A 13,689-nucleotide genomic window follows, 5' to 3' on the forward strand; every position below is an offset into this window, starting at 1 on the left:
CACTCAAAATCAGGTCACACATGGTGAGCCCAGGTCAATTTTAGTGCAGTCATTTATGCCCATAGAACCAGATTTCATGTGCATGACAGGCTTTGAAAGTTACCCCTCTTATGTAGCAGATCCCCAAATGATTTTAAATAAATGTTATATAAGATCCGTTCTATTAAATAGATCCTTGGGAAGTCACATTCTGAAACTTCCAGGGATGAGATGGGCAGTTGCCCAAGTTTACTCTCTATGATTTATCCGATAGACAGGAAAGTGAACCACTTCAAAATCACGCTTCCCAAGGTTCTTTCTGTCTATGAAGTGGCTAAGTAGTATCCCACAGTCGATTGTGTCGAATACAGCTGTGACATAGCACATAATCCACCATCTTGTCTAATCCTCTCCTTAGCTCATTTGTCAAAGCTACTAACCGTAATTCCTCTACTATGATCTTGCCTGAAACCAGATTAGTAGGAAATAAAACATCATTAAATTTCAGAACATCTTGTAGCTGCACGTCCACAGCCTACCAAATAACCTTTCCGAGAAAGAAAACCACTGTTGATTTAAAACAAGTTGGCAATATTCCGAAAGTGAGGAGAGGACTATTTGCTTAAAAGGTCTTGTGTTTCTTTCCGATGCCGAGAAGCACGGAATCAAGCAAGCCAAGTTGTAGACATTCTGTTTCTCAAGATCTTATCTATCTTATCATGACTCAGTAGTACACAGGTTTAGAAAAGAATTGCCTGATCATTATCAGCTATTCTATTGACTGAGAAAGGTGTGCCTGAACTATCAAATTCATCAGTTCTGCAAACTTACTTCAATCCAACTTTATGCTAACATCATCATGCAATTGAACAGATGGTAAAAACAATTAATTATTAACTAGCTGCAAGAGCTGCTTTATATGATTTGTAGAGCCAGGGAGGAAGGCAGAAAAATAAGCTTTCAGTCAAAATAACAAATAATTTACAGGTTTTAAGATGTTCTGTGCACTGGAATTTGGTATCATCATTTTGATATTTCTGCCAGTGCCTCTCGTAGCCTCCTACCATGGTGTTTCAGCTTCCTCAGCTCTTTTGAATATTAGGGAGAAGCCCACCTTGGTAAACAATGAACTTTAATTGGTGCTATTTTGATCAACAGCCTTTGTAAACTTTTGCTGTCATAATTCTGTCTTTTTTTTTTTTTTTTTACGATACTGGGTCAGACCAAGGGTCCATCAAGCCCAGCATCCTGTCTCCAACAGTGGCCAATCCAGGCCATAAGAACCTGGCAAGTACCCAAAAACTAAGTCTATTCCATGTTACCGTTGCTAATGGCAGTGGCTATTCTCTAAGTGAACTTAATAGCAGGTAAAGGACTTCTCCTCCAAGAACTTATCCAATCCTTTTTTAAATATAGCTATACTAACTGCACTAACCACATCCTCTGGCAACAAATTCCAAAGTTTAATTGTGCGTTGAGTAAAAAAAGAACTTCCTCCGATTAGTTTTAAAAGTGCCACATTCTAACTTCATGGAGTGCCCCCTAGTCTTTTATTATCCGAAAGAGTAAATAGCCGATTCACATCTACCCGTTCTAGACCTCTCATGATTTTAAACACCTCTATCATATTTATTTATTTTATTTATTTATAGGTTCTTCTATACCGCGGTACGTATAGCAATACATCACCTCGGTTTACAGTGAAACATTAATTTAGCAACAGGCTTTACATGTAACAGTATAAAATAAACAGTAAAACAATTAATAGCAACAGGATATCCCCCCTCAGCCGTCTCTTCTCCAAGCTGAAAAGTCCTAACCTCTTTAGTCTTTCCTCATAGGGAAGCTGTTCCATTCCCCTTATCATTTTGGTAGCCCTTCTCTGTACCTTCTCCATCGCAATTATATCTTTTTTGAGATGCGGCGACCAGAATTGTACACAGTATTCAAGGTGCGGTCTCACCATGGAGCGATACAGAAGCATTATGACATTTTCTGTTTTATTCACCATTCCCTTTCTAATAATTCCCAACATTCTGTTTGTTTTTTGAATGCCGCAGCACACTGAGCCGAAGATTTCAATGTGTTATCCACTATGACGCCTAGATCTCTTTCTTGGGTTGTAGCACCTAATATGGAACCCAACATTGTATAACTATAGCATGGGCTACCTTTCTCTACATGCATCACCTTGCACTTATCCACATTAAATTTCATCTGCCATTTGAATGCCCAATTTTCCAGTCTCACAAGGTCTTCCTGCAATTTATCACAATCTGCTTGTGATTTAACTACTCTGAACAATTTTGTGTCATCTGCAAATTTGATTATCTCACTCATCATATTTCTTTCCAGATCATTTATAAATATATTGAAAAGTAAGGGTCCCAATACAGATCCCTGAGGCACTCCACTGAGAAAATTGTCCATTTAATCCTACTCTCTGTTTCCTGTCTTTTAGCCAGTTTGCAATCCACGAAAGGACATCGCCACCTATCCCATGACCTTTTTCTTTTCCTAGAAGCCTCTCATGAGGAACTTTGTCAAACGCCTTCTGAAAATCCAAGTATACTACATCTACCAGTTCACCTTTATCCACATGTTTATTAACTCCTTCAAAAAAGTGAAGCAGATTTGTGAGGCAAGACTTGCCCTGGGTAAAGCTATGCTGACTTTGTTCCATTAAACCATGTCTTTCTATATGTTCTGTGATTTTGATGTTTAGAACACTTTCCACTATTTTTCCTGGCACTGAAGTCAGGCTAACTGGTCTGTAGTTTCCCGGATCGCCCCTGGAGCCCTTTTTAAATATTGGGGTTACATTTGCTATCCTCCAGTCTTCAGGTACAATGGATGATTTTAATGATAGGTTACAAATTTTTACTAATAGGTCTGAAATTTCATTTTTTAGTTCCTTCAGAACTCTGGGGTGTATACCATCCGGTCCGGGTGATTTACTACTCTTCAGTTTGTCAATCAGGTCTACCACATCTTCTAGGTTCACCGTGATTTGATTCAGTCCATCTGAATCATTACCCATGAAAACCTTCTCCAGTACGGGTACCTCCCCAACATCCTCTTCAGTAAACACCGAAGCAAAGAAATCATTTAATCTTTTCGCAATGGCCTTATCTTCTCTAAGTGCCCCTTTAACCCGTCGATCATCTAATGGTCCAACTGACTCCCTCACAGGCTTTCTGCTTCGGATATATTTTAAAAAGTTTTTACTGTGAGTTTTTGCCTTTACGGCCAACTTCTTTTCAAATTCTCTTTTAGCTTGTCTTATCACTGTCTTACATTTAACTTGCCAATGTTTATGCTTTATCCTATTTTCTTCTGTTGGATCCTTCTTCCAATTTTTGAATGAAGATCTTTTGGCTAAAATAGCTTCTTTCACCTCCCCTTTTAACCATGCCAGTAATCGTTTTGCCTTCTTTCCACCTTTCTTAATGTGTGGAATACATCTGGACTATGCTTCTAGAATGGTATTTTTTTAACAATGACCACGCCTCTTGGACATTTTTTACTCTTGTAGCTTCTCCTTTCAGTTTTTTTCTAACAATTTTTCTCAATTTATCAAAGTTTCCCTTTTGAAAGTCTAGCACGAGAGCCGTGGATTTGCACACTGTTCCTCTTCCAGTCATTAATTACACTTGAACCATTTAAAAATTAGACACAAAAAAAATGAATTTTCAAAGAGTTATTGTTGCGGGAGCGCTAGGGAGCAGTCCCGATTCTGGGGAGATGGTGTGCCCTTAGGCCACAGCACGGCCCCAGAGGGTGAACTCTGGAGAAGCGACGAGGCAGGCAGAGCGCATCCAAGCATGGGCGGTCTCGGAACCCTGACCTCTGCTGATCCCAAACGCACCAGAAGATACCCAACAACGCAATGCTGGTCTCTGGGGTAGCCCTCCAGCCATTCGATAGCCCATTCGGACCTGCTGCCTGGGAACGGCAGGTGCAACAGGATGGACAGAGGTCGAGGACAGTGGATGGCACTGAAACAAGGATGAGACGTAGGTACTTGGAGACTAGGATGAGACGAGGCACTTGGTCGAGAGAAGGCATTTGGAGACTAGGTCGAAGTTTCAGGAGACTTGGAAGACTCGGACAAGGATTCAGGATGCTTGGAAGACTCTGACAAGGATTCAGGATATAGGCACTAGTACAGGTTGAGTACTGCACTGCAGCACGCCCTACACAGCCACCCATGGCTGTTTGCGGACCACGCCAGAAGCGAAGCAGACTCCAGGCGAGGAAGTGAAGACTTGGAACCAAAAACATGTCAAAGATTCAGGAGAGGCCTGCACTGAGGTGCGCCCTACACAGCTGCCTGTGGCTGGCTGTGGACCATGCTGAAGCGGAACAGGTTCTGGCTTGAGTCTTGGGCATGGACAGCAACAGGTACAAGGTACTCCGAAGACCGGGAACAGGATTCAAGATTCAGGATTCAAGACTCAGAACTTTGATTCAGGAACAGACCTCAGCAATAAAAACAGGCACCTTCCGGAGATTTGCGCTGCAGACATGAACATAGGCCTTGTGCCACGAAGCATGCTGCTACACAGCTCCCCATGGGCTGGTCACAGACCATGACGTGGCACGCCAGGAAAGGTGAACAGGTAGGAACCTGGAAGCAAGACGAAGACATGGAGATGAGGACATCAGGATTAGGACTGGAACGTGGAACATCTGGAGTCAGGAACATCTGGAGACAGGACAGACGAGGACGCAGGATCCGACGAGAGACCAGGAACCACAGACGAAGACAAGGGAGCTCCCACAAAGAACAGAGGACCTTGAAGAAGTGAAGGTGGACCTCAGAGCCTCCTGGAACGAAGAGCTGGAACAGACAAGGAATCCAGGAGTGGACTGGCTCCTTGCAAAGGCAACAAGGGACTGACGAGGAGCCCTTTTATAGGCCTGAAGAGAAGACACCCAGATGACATCATCAGGCGGGGCTGCGGGGCTTTTCCCGGGCCCTTTAAATACTCAGGAGAGGCACGGCCGCACGCCTAGAGAGAGGCCAGGACCGGGGACAGTAGTGATGGCGTCCATGCCACGAAGAACCAGGCTCCATGCCACGAAGAAGAAACTTGGCGGCGGCAGCCTCTGGGGGCCATGGGATAGGAGGGTGGTGGCAGCCACCAAGCCACGGGGAACAGACGGCAGCGGCGCTCTGGCCACACCAGAGATGGCAGTGGCGGCAGCTCTGCCCGCCGCGAAGAACAGGCAGCAGTGCTCAGGCCGTGTTTGGAGGTGGCAGCGATGGTGGCAGCTCTGCCTGCTGTGGGGAACAGACGGCGGCGGCACTCGGCCCGCAAGCAGACGCGGCGGCCCGCAAGCAGACGGCCCGCAAGCAGACGGCAGCAGCACTCGGCCCGCAAGCAGCGTTGTAACAGTTAATGTAAAAATTAGCATTTCCACATGTAAGTAGCACCTACTCGCATGTATGCTATTTTATAAACATCAAGCACAGGCATATTTTTGTTTTTGTGTGCACGTATACGCACATGAAAAGGGGCATTCTGAAGCGGGGCCAACATTTACATGCATAAGTGGCTATTTTAAGAGAAACACGCATAGATTTGCCAAATTACATGTGTAACTTTATACCTGTTAATTATCTTGCATAAGGGATATTAAATGTGTTTATGGGGTACTATTGACCAAGTAGGAGATCTGGGTGAGAGTTCAGTCTAAAGAACCAGGAGGGTCTTGATGACCTGAAGAAGGACTGGGCGACCGGGTGGAGTAACTGGTAAAACTGGCAATTTCAATTACGCATGCATATTTTAAAGTGTATCGACTTACATGTATAAAACCCAATTTATGCAAGTCCTATTTTATTTTCAAGCATAAAATATACGTATGCATTTTTTTTTTTTTTAAATGGAGAGGAAAGATGCGCACCTACAATGCATTGAAATGCTCGCTTTCAATATACTGCATGGTTACCCGTAAGCATGCATACATGCAAATATTTTGGGGGTGGCATATGCATATTTTATAATATGCAAATATCTGATGAGGTCTTTAAGATCATGAGAGGTCTTGAACAAGTAGATGTGACTCGATTATTTTCACTTTCGAATAATAGAAGGACTAGGGGGCATTCCATGAAGTTAGCAAGTAGCACATTTAAGACTAATCGGAGAAAATTCTTTTTCACTCAACGCACAATAAAGCTCTGGAATTTGTTGCCAGAGGATGTGGTTAGTGCAGTTAGTGTAGCTGGTTTCAAAAAAGGTTTGGATAAGTTCTTGGAGGAGAAGTCCATTAATGACTATTAATCAATTTTACTTAGGGAATAGCCACTGCTATTAATTGCATCAGTAGCATGGGATCTTCTTAGTGTTTGGTTAATTGCCAGGTTCTTGTGGCCTGGTTTGGCCTCTGTTGGAAACAGGATGCTGGGCTTGATGGACCCTTGGTCTGACCCAGCATAGCAATTTCTTATGTTCTTTTGTTCTTATGTTCTTATGATGTGCTTGGGTTGTAAAATACTAGCGTAGAGCTATTTGCGGTCATGTATGAGTGTATATGCCGCCACGTGTAGTTGTTTGATAGTAATCCTCAAATTCTCCCACGGCAAAGATCAAATCTCAGAAGTCAGTTTAATTGTGGACAGGATTTTAGTAATAGCCTTGAACTTATTTTTTTCTGTGAACAAACAACTTTAAATTAAAGGTAATCAGAAAATGATGTGACATTTAAATTAGACTAATCTTTAACTCCCTGATTTTCACTGTTGACTTTTTTGGTACCAGAACGAAAAATAAGATTGAGTGTTCCCTGTCAAACCAGTTGACTCCCTAATCAATTGATTTAACTCTAAATAACACAGTATCATCAGAAAAGCTAATTCTGTTCCTGTGGTTCAGAATCAATATGTAGATTTAAATCACTGAGAACAAGTCTCAGGAACCTTAGGGCACTTCCTCATCTGCAGTAACTTACAGTAAATCTGGTAGCAAAGCTCTTGGATCTGAAGGAGGAACCCGACAGATAAGAGACATCCACTGAAACCTTAGGAACCACATTTTACCAAGCAACATTCAGAAGCCAGTAGTTGTGGCATCATTATTTTGATAACTTTCAAAGCATCACACACACGTCTTGCAGCTCTGCAGAAGGAAAAACCCTCAAGCCTCACCAATGGCTGGCAACAATGCATTCCTCCTTTGCCTAACATGTATATTCTTTGCCTTCTCTCCCATAGGTGATAAAAACTACTCCTCAAAACCTGGGTTTCATGATCCCCCTAGCATACATTGAATGTTCTGTAGATGAGTGAACGCTATACAAGGTACGTAGGCAGACCCAGGGTTGGATTCCAGGAAAATATCAGTCCTCGTACATTTTCTCTGCAGCACGTATCTCAACAGCTCTCTAAAGCATGCCAAATTGACTCTGGAACCTGGCAGAATTAAGCCTAAATATCTCCATAATAAATTACATATTTTTTCTAAATAACTAAGAAATAGAGCACGCACTAGACCAGAAATGAGTAAACAAAGCTGTAGACCCCATTCCATCCATTCAAATCAGTTAACATCAGGGCCAGTGCGTCCATTAGGCAAACTTAGGTGGTCGTCTATGACGCCGACCCTTGGGGGGCACCAAAGAGCAGCCAGGTGGTGCCACGAGTGGCTCCACTCACGGCAGAGGAGTAAAGATTTGGGATATCTACATTGAATATGCATAAGACAATTGCAAATATATATCTCATGCATATTCATTGTGGATGTCCTCTAAACCCAAATGATTGTGGAGTCAATAACAGATTTTGGAGGAGTGGGAGTGGAGGAGTAGCCTAGTGGTTAGAGCAGCAAGCTATGACTTGGACCCAGGCAAGTCACTTTACCCTCTGTTGCCTCAAGTACAAAATTAGATTGTAAACCCTGTGGGGATAGGGAAATATAGTGCCTCAATGTAATCTGCTTTGATGTACACTTTGAAGTGCAGAAAAGCGGAATATAAAAAAACCCTCTGTATTAGAATTTTGTTTTGGAGGGGACAACACATAAAGATTCAGTGGTCTGCAAGCAACGTGTGCTGCTCGCAACCCTGAGAAGCATACAGCGGGTGGCGCGAACGAGGTAGGCCCGAGACTGGCGGGGGTAGCGTGAACGGGGTGGATATGGGGCGGCTTGAATGAGGGGAAGGGCTGGCACAAGGAGAAGTCACGTAGGGCACCCACTACCCTTGCACCGATCCTGGTTAACATACACACACACAAATATCCTACTCTGGCCAACCAAGCAGTTTTTGAACTAGTATTGAGACAACTACACTGCCAGCCAGTGTCAAACATATATACATGCTCAGTCACACAAACAGATTTATAGATTGCAGAAACTTTATATACACTGACACACACACTCTTTCTCAGACACATTCTCACAGACACACAGATAAACCCACACACTAAGAGTGAGAGTGTGTGTGTATGTAAGTGTCTGTGTGTGTGTCAGAGAGACACCCACACACGCACTCTCCCTCTGACACAAAGTGTATGTATAGGTATGTGTTGCTCTCTGTGTGACACAGACACACACTCTCTCTAACACGCTATTGCTGTGCTGCTGCTTATGTGCTCACACAGGGGCGGATTTTAAAAGGGTTACACACGTAACCCTTAAAAAAAAACCCTGCGCGCGCCGAGCCTATTTTACATAGGCTCAGCGGTGCGCGCAAGCCCCGGGATGTGCATAAGTCCCGGGGCTTTGCTAGGGGGGCGTGTCGGGGCGGCGCGATGTTTGGGGCGTTCCAGGAGGCATTCCTGGGGGTGTGGTGCCGGCCCGGGAGTGTTCCGGGGGCGTGGCCAAGGCCTCCGGACCAGCCACCTGGTCAGGTGATGGCGTGCCAGCGGGCCATCAGCGCGTGCAAGTTATGCCTGCTTTGGGCAGGCATAACTTGTGCGATAAAGGTAGGGGGGTTTAGATAGGGCTGGGGGGGTGGGTTAGGTAGGGGAAGGTGGGGGGAGGCAGAAGGAAAGTTCCCTCCGAGGCCGCTCTGATTTCTGAGCGGCCTTGGAGGGAACGGGCAGCGCGTGCAGGGCTCAGCGCGCGCAAGGTACACAGATGTGAATCCCCTTGCGCACGCCGACCCTGGATTTTAAAAGATACGCGCGGCTACGCACGAATCTATTAAAATCTGCTGTACTTTTGTTTGCGCCTGGTGCGCAAACAAAAGTACGCGCTCCCTCTTTTTTTTTAAATGTACCCTACAGTGTGTGCTCCCACTCCAGCACTATTGCATCATAGTTTAAAGTTCTTGCTTGCTGCCAGCCCTTCCTCATTCTGCAGCAGCCTCCTCCTTTTCCAATTCCACTCTGAGGCTTGCTGGTTCCACAGCTGCTTCTCTCAGAGCTCAGTCCAGTCACCTCAGACAGAAGCCTCCCCAATACTGCATAGGCACTTCCTCCTGGCTTACCCCCTCCCTTCCTGTGCCTGTAGCTCGTCACCTCAGACAGAAGCCTCCCCAACACCGCACAGGTACTTCCTCCTGGCTCACTCTCTCTCTTCCTGTGCCTGTAGCTTGCCTCCACTTCTCCGCCATCCTCCCACCACTCCAGTGCATTCCTGTTAACCGCATGCTACACAGTTTCCTGCTTTTATGGTCCCCAGGCTTGACTGCCTACCTACTCCAGGGGATAGGGGACCAGAAGTGATTCATACTTTTCCTTGGGCTTATAAAAAGAAAAACGTAAGCCCTAGCCGAGACACATGAGTGTGTTTTTAGAGTGTTCAGGTAAGGGTCCGAGTAGGTAACACAAAGAACAGCCATATTGAATGTATTTATAAGAAATAGTTTGTTAATAAATGATAATTAAATGTAGAGATTGACTTCAGGACCTCTGATTTGTGGTGTGATTTATATTAAGTTTTCGGAGAGCATGCAGGTGTGTTGACCATACGAGACAAGGGAAAGCCACTAAAACAGCTACAGATGGGAATCCAGTTTTCTCTTGTGGAGCCAGTGCAGCCAGGGCTGGTGCAAGGGTAATTTACAATAGATTTTACATGAAAAAGAACCTTCAAAGAACAGTCTTCTAAGGTAAAAATATCACATAAAACATGCATATTATTTACATGCACTACTATGGCACCAACCAGAAAACTCTGCAAAAAAGCCACCAGCAGCTATATGGTATTACAGTTTAATGTAGTGGGTGTTGGGTGTGGGCTCATCCTTCAGAAAGCTTTGAGTAACTTGACTTGCAATATAGTAAACCTCCCATATGAAAAGAACACTAACTACCAGCACTCAAACAGTAATAACCCAACCTATGAAAAGGCAGCACTGAAAATATTACATCAGACCCTAAATCACCAATACATCTGCTTTTAGGAAAACAGAACGAGCCAAGATGTTATAGATCCCTGCACAGAAACTACACATCTACAAAATCATGAAAGGACTTGAACAAGTTAATGTAAATCGGTTATTTACTCTCTCAGATAATATAAGGACTAGGGGGCATTCCATGAAGTTAGCAAGTTGCTCATTTAAAACAAATCAGACATTTCTTTTTCACTCAGCGCATAGTTAAGATCTGGAATTCATTGCCAGAGGATGTGGTTACAGCAGTTAGTGTAAGTGGTTTAAAAAAGGTTTGTATAAGTTCCTAGAGGATAAATCCATAAACTGCTATGACGGTAATTAATAAGCAATAGTTGCTTGTGATCTATCTAATGTTTGGGTACTTGCCAGGTACTTGTGACTTGGATTGGCCACTGTTGGAAACAGGCTGCTGGGCTTGATGGACCCTTGGTCTGACCCAGTATGGCATTTCTTATGTTCTTATGTTTCATTTAAGCTGAGCGCGTGAGCAATTGCTCATACATTTTAGAGCATTGCTCACAGGTTTTACATGATTGCACACATACATTGCTCTTTGTGATATATACAGAAATGGAACACTAATGTTGGCACTTAAAAATTGTTGGTTTAAAAAATTGTTGCTCACATGAAAAAAAAATTTGCACACACCTAGTCACTCCTTGGAGGAAGCATTGCTACACGCTAGCAGAATACCTCACCTCAGTCACACATTAAAACACAGACAGACCCTCACCAAATACAAAATGAAGAGATTATAAAATATAAATAGAAACATGCAGACAAAAACTGAACTTGAAACCGCAACAAGCCGGACTCTGTATGGAATGTAAAAACAAATACCATTCCTCACTAAACATTATTCTCCAGCTCCTCCTCTCTCACTGTATGGGAATTGAGCTCCACTCCTCTCTTTCCCTGTGCTCGTCAGCTCTGTCCCCCTCTCTCTCTCTCTGAATAGTCAATCCACTCTCTCTCTGCTACACCTGAGCTCAGCATGTCCTCTCTACTATCACCACACATCTCAATTACGCACTTCCTACACTTTACACTATTTCCCAATCCTTGGATGGACTTTTTCTATTTAGCTCCTATATGGAGTTTGATACTGTACATATGCTGGCACCATTCAACTATTTGTCCCCAAAAAGAAACCTGACCATACACACTCTAGTTAGTGATACACTGTCTGGATGAAGTTGGATGCTGTTAAGCAGACTGACATTAGAAATCAGCAAGACCGAAGCCACCATTCTTAGTAGATTCCCTAAAGCTAATTTTCTGATAGAAATTTTACTTGAAAGCAATGCAATTCAGATTATCTATCAGTTGAAGAATCTAGGCATAATTTATAAAACCAATCTGTTATTCTACTGACAGGTGAAAAGGGTGAAAACTTCCTGTTATAAACTGCATTTTCCATTTACGGATTTCCGTACTGTCTTGCCGTCATCATTTTTTTTTTCAGGCCTAGACTACAGTAATTCAGTTTACATTGGGATCTCTAACATTATCTTGCAGTTTATACAAAACGCATCTGCCCGTGTGCATGTCTTCGCGATCATATAACACAGGTATTAGAATCTTTATATTGGCTTCCAATAGTATGGAAGATAAAATTCAAAGTTGTTACTATTATATATAAGGAAGGCAGTAAATAAACAAGCACCTCTGTGCATTAGTTCGACCTTAAAAATTTGTCGACCTTCGTGCACACGTTGATCAATCGGCCTGGGGCTATTAGACATTCTCTCTCCAAAACTTGTCCAAGGCTCGTGAGAGAGCCCTTTCGGTGGCCGGTCACAGGGCTTAATTTGTGGGGGAATGGCCTAGAATGCAGCTCCGGCACTCCTTTTCAGACTGAAGAGAGAAGGGGTAACGGGGATATTCGGTTCCAGCCCCTTTCCCCCTCTAGGCAGCCTGCACAGATGAGGGGGATAAGGCCTGAAGCAGACAGAGCAGCACTCTTGCCCCTGTTGCTCTGGTCCCTCCCCTCCTTGACTTTCAGGGAAGCGGAGAGGAGAGTGTGATCCTAAAGCAGTCACTGCAGCACCTGGAACAGACTCAAAATAAAAAGGGGCTTGAATTAGCACAAGCTTTAATCTTGTGAGCAGCAATGCCAATCGTCAATACTTCAGCTATGCTACTGCTCACAAGTTTCAAACTTCTGCTAAATGAACGCCATTTTGTGTCTGTTACCTCGGGCTTAATTTATGGCTGCACAACCTTTTTTTTTTTTCCCCTGGGATCTGAGGATGTGGAACAGAAGCCAATAGTGTAAATCAGTTCAAGTGGGCGAAGGATGGCTGGAGGTTGAACACAGGGGTGGGCTGGGGAAGAGGATAAGGAGGAGGAAGTGTTTGGGAGAAAGTTCCTGGCTCCACCCCTTCTGATGTCACCCCTGGCCATGACCCTGATCCTTGACCTCTCCCCCCACCTTGCCAACCAGTTCCACAGTTACACTTCCTTTTTCACTACAAATCAAGCCCTGGGCTGGCCCAGATCTGTAGGAATACATTACCGGTTCGTTCATTTCATGCTTTGAAACTTTTAAGAAATAACTAAAAGCTTATTTCTTTAAACAAGCATTCGAGTGATAACACTGTGGAATTTTTTTTCTAAGTAGACTTCCTGCTATTGATCTGATCAATATTTATGGTCTATTTGTTAGGATGTGATTTTTAAATTATGTATATTAATATGTAACTCACCTTGAATTGTGGAGAGCATGAGTAGTAAAAGTTTTTTTATTATTATTATTATTAATTAATTAATTAATGTAACTCTGAATCTGGTGAACTTCAAGGAGTTCCTTTTTGAAAAATAAGCGGGAGGAACATGTTGGAACATGAAAGGAGGCAAAACGAATATCCAATTGTAAAATGATATATTTAGGCTCATGATGAAGCGGGTAACGTGAAACTTTGGCTGTCGTTGAGCTAACTAAGACGAGTGTCTTGGATATTCAACTCTCTTAGTTTTCCTCCACTGAGATATTTGATGCTTTAAGATGTTTTTCAAAGATGGTGGGGGAGGTATGATTTACATTATCAAAAGCCGCAAATGATTGAATAGAATGGGCGGTCTCTAACTTAATTGCAGAAACACGCTGACAGGCTTGCTGATGCATATTTATGCAACAGTAATAGCAAAATGAATAGTTTGTATTTTTTTTTTATTTTTTTCGGAGTTAACCTCATATAAAATGGCGGAACTATCTGGCTGGCTCCAGCCAGCCAGATAGTTCCGCTGCACCGCATATATATGATAAGTGCTACCTTTATATTACTGCCTTACAAAAACGTAAACTGGAGTAACCTATGACAAAAATGTAAACTGGAGTAACCTATGATTATAATAGTG

General features: G+C 43.3%; 1 protein-coding gene across 6 annotated transcripts in view; it reads right to left on the reverse strand.

The window, feature by feature from the left end:
* Window positions 1–13,689, reverse strand: part of LOC115079185 (alpha-(1,3)-fucosyltransferase 6-like) — a 96,617-nt gene that overhangs the window by 58,124 nt on the left and 24,804 nt on the right. The window lies entirely within an intron of this gene.

The sequence above is a fragment of the Rhinatrema bivittatum genome, chromosome 17, assembly GCF_901001135.1.
Source record: "Rhinatrema bivittatum chromosome 17, aRhiBiv1.1, whole genome shotgun sequence".
NCBI classification, from domain to species: Eukaryota; Metazoa; Chordata; class Amphibia; order Gymnophiona; family Rhinatrematidae; genus Rhinatrema; species Rhinatrema bivittatum.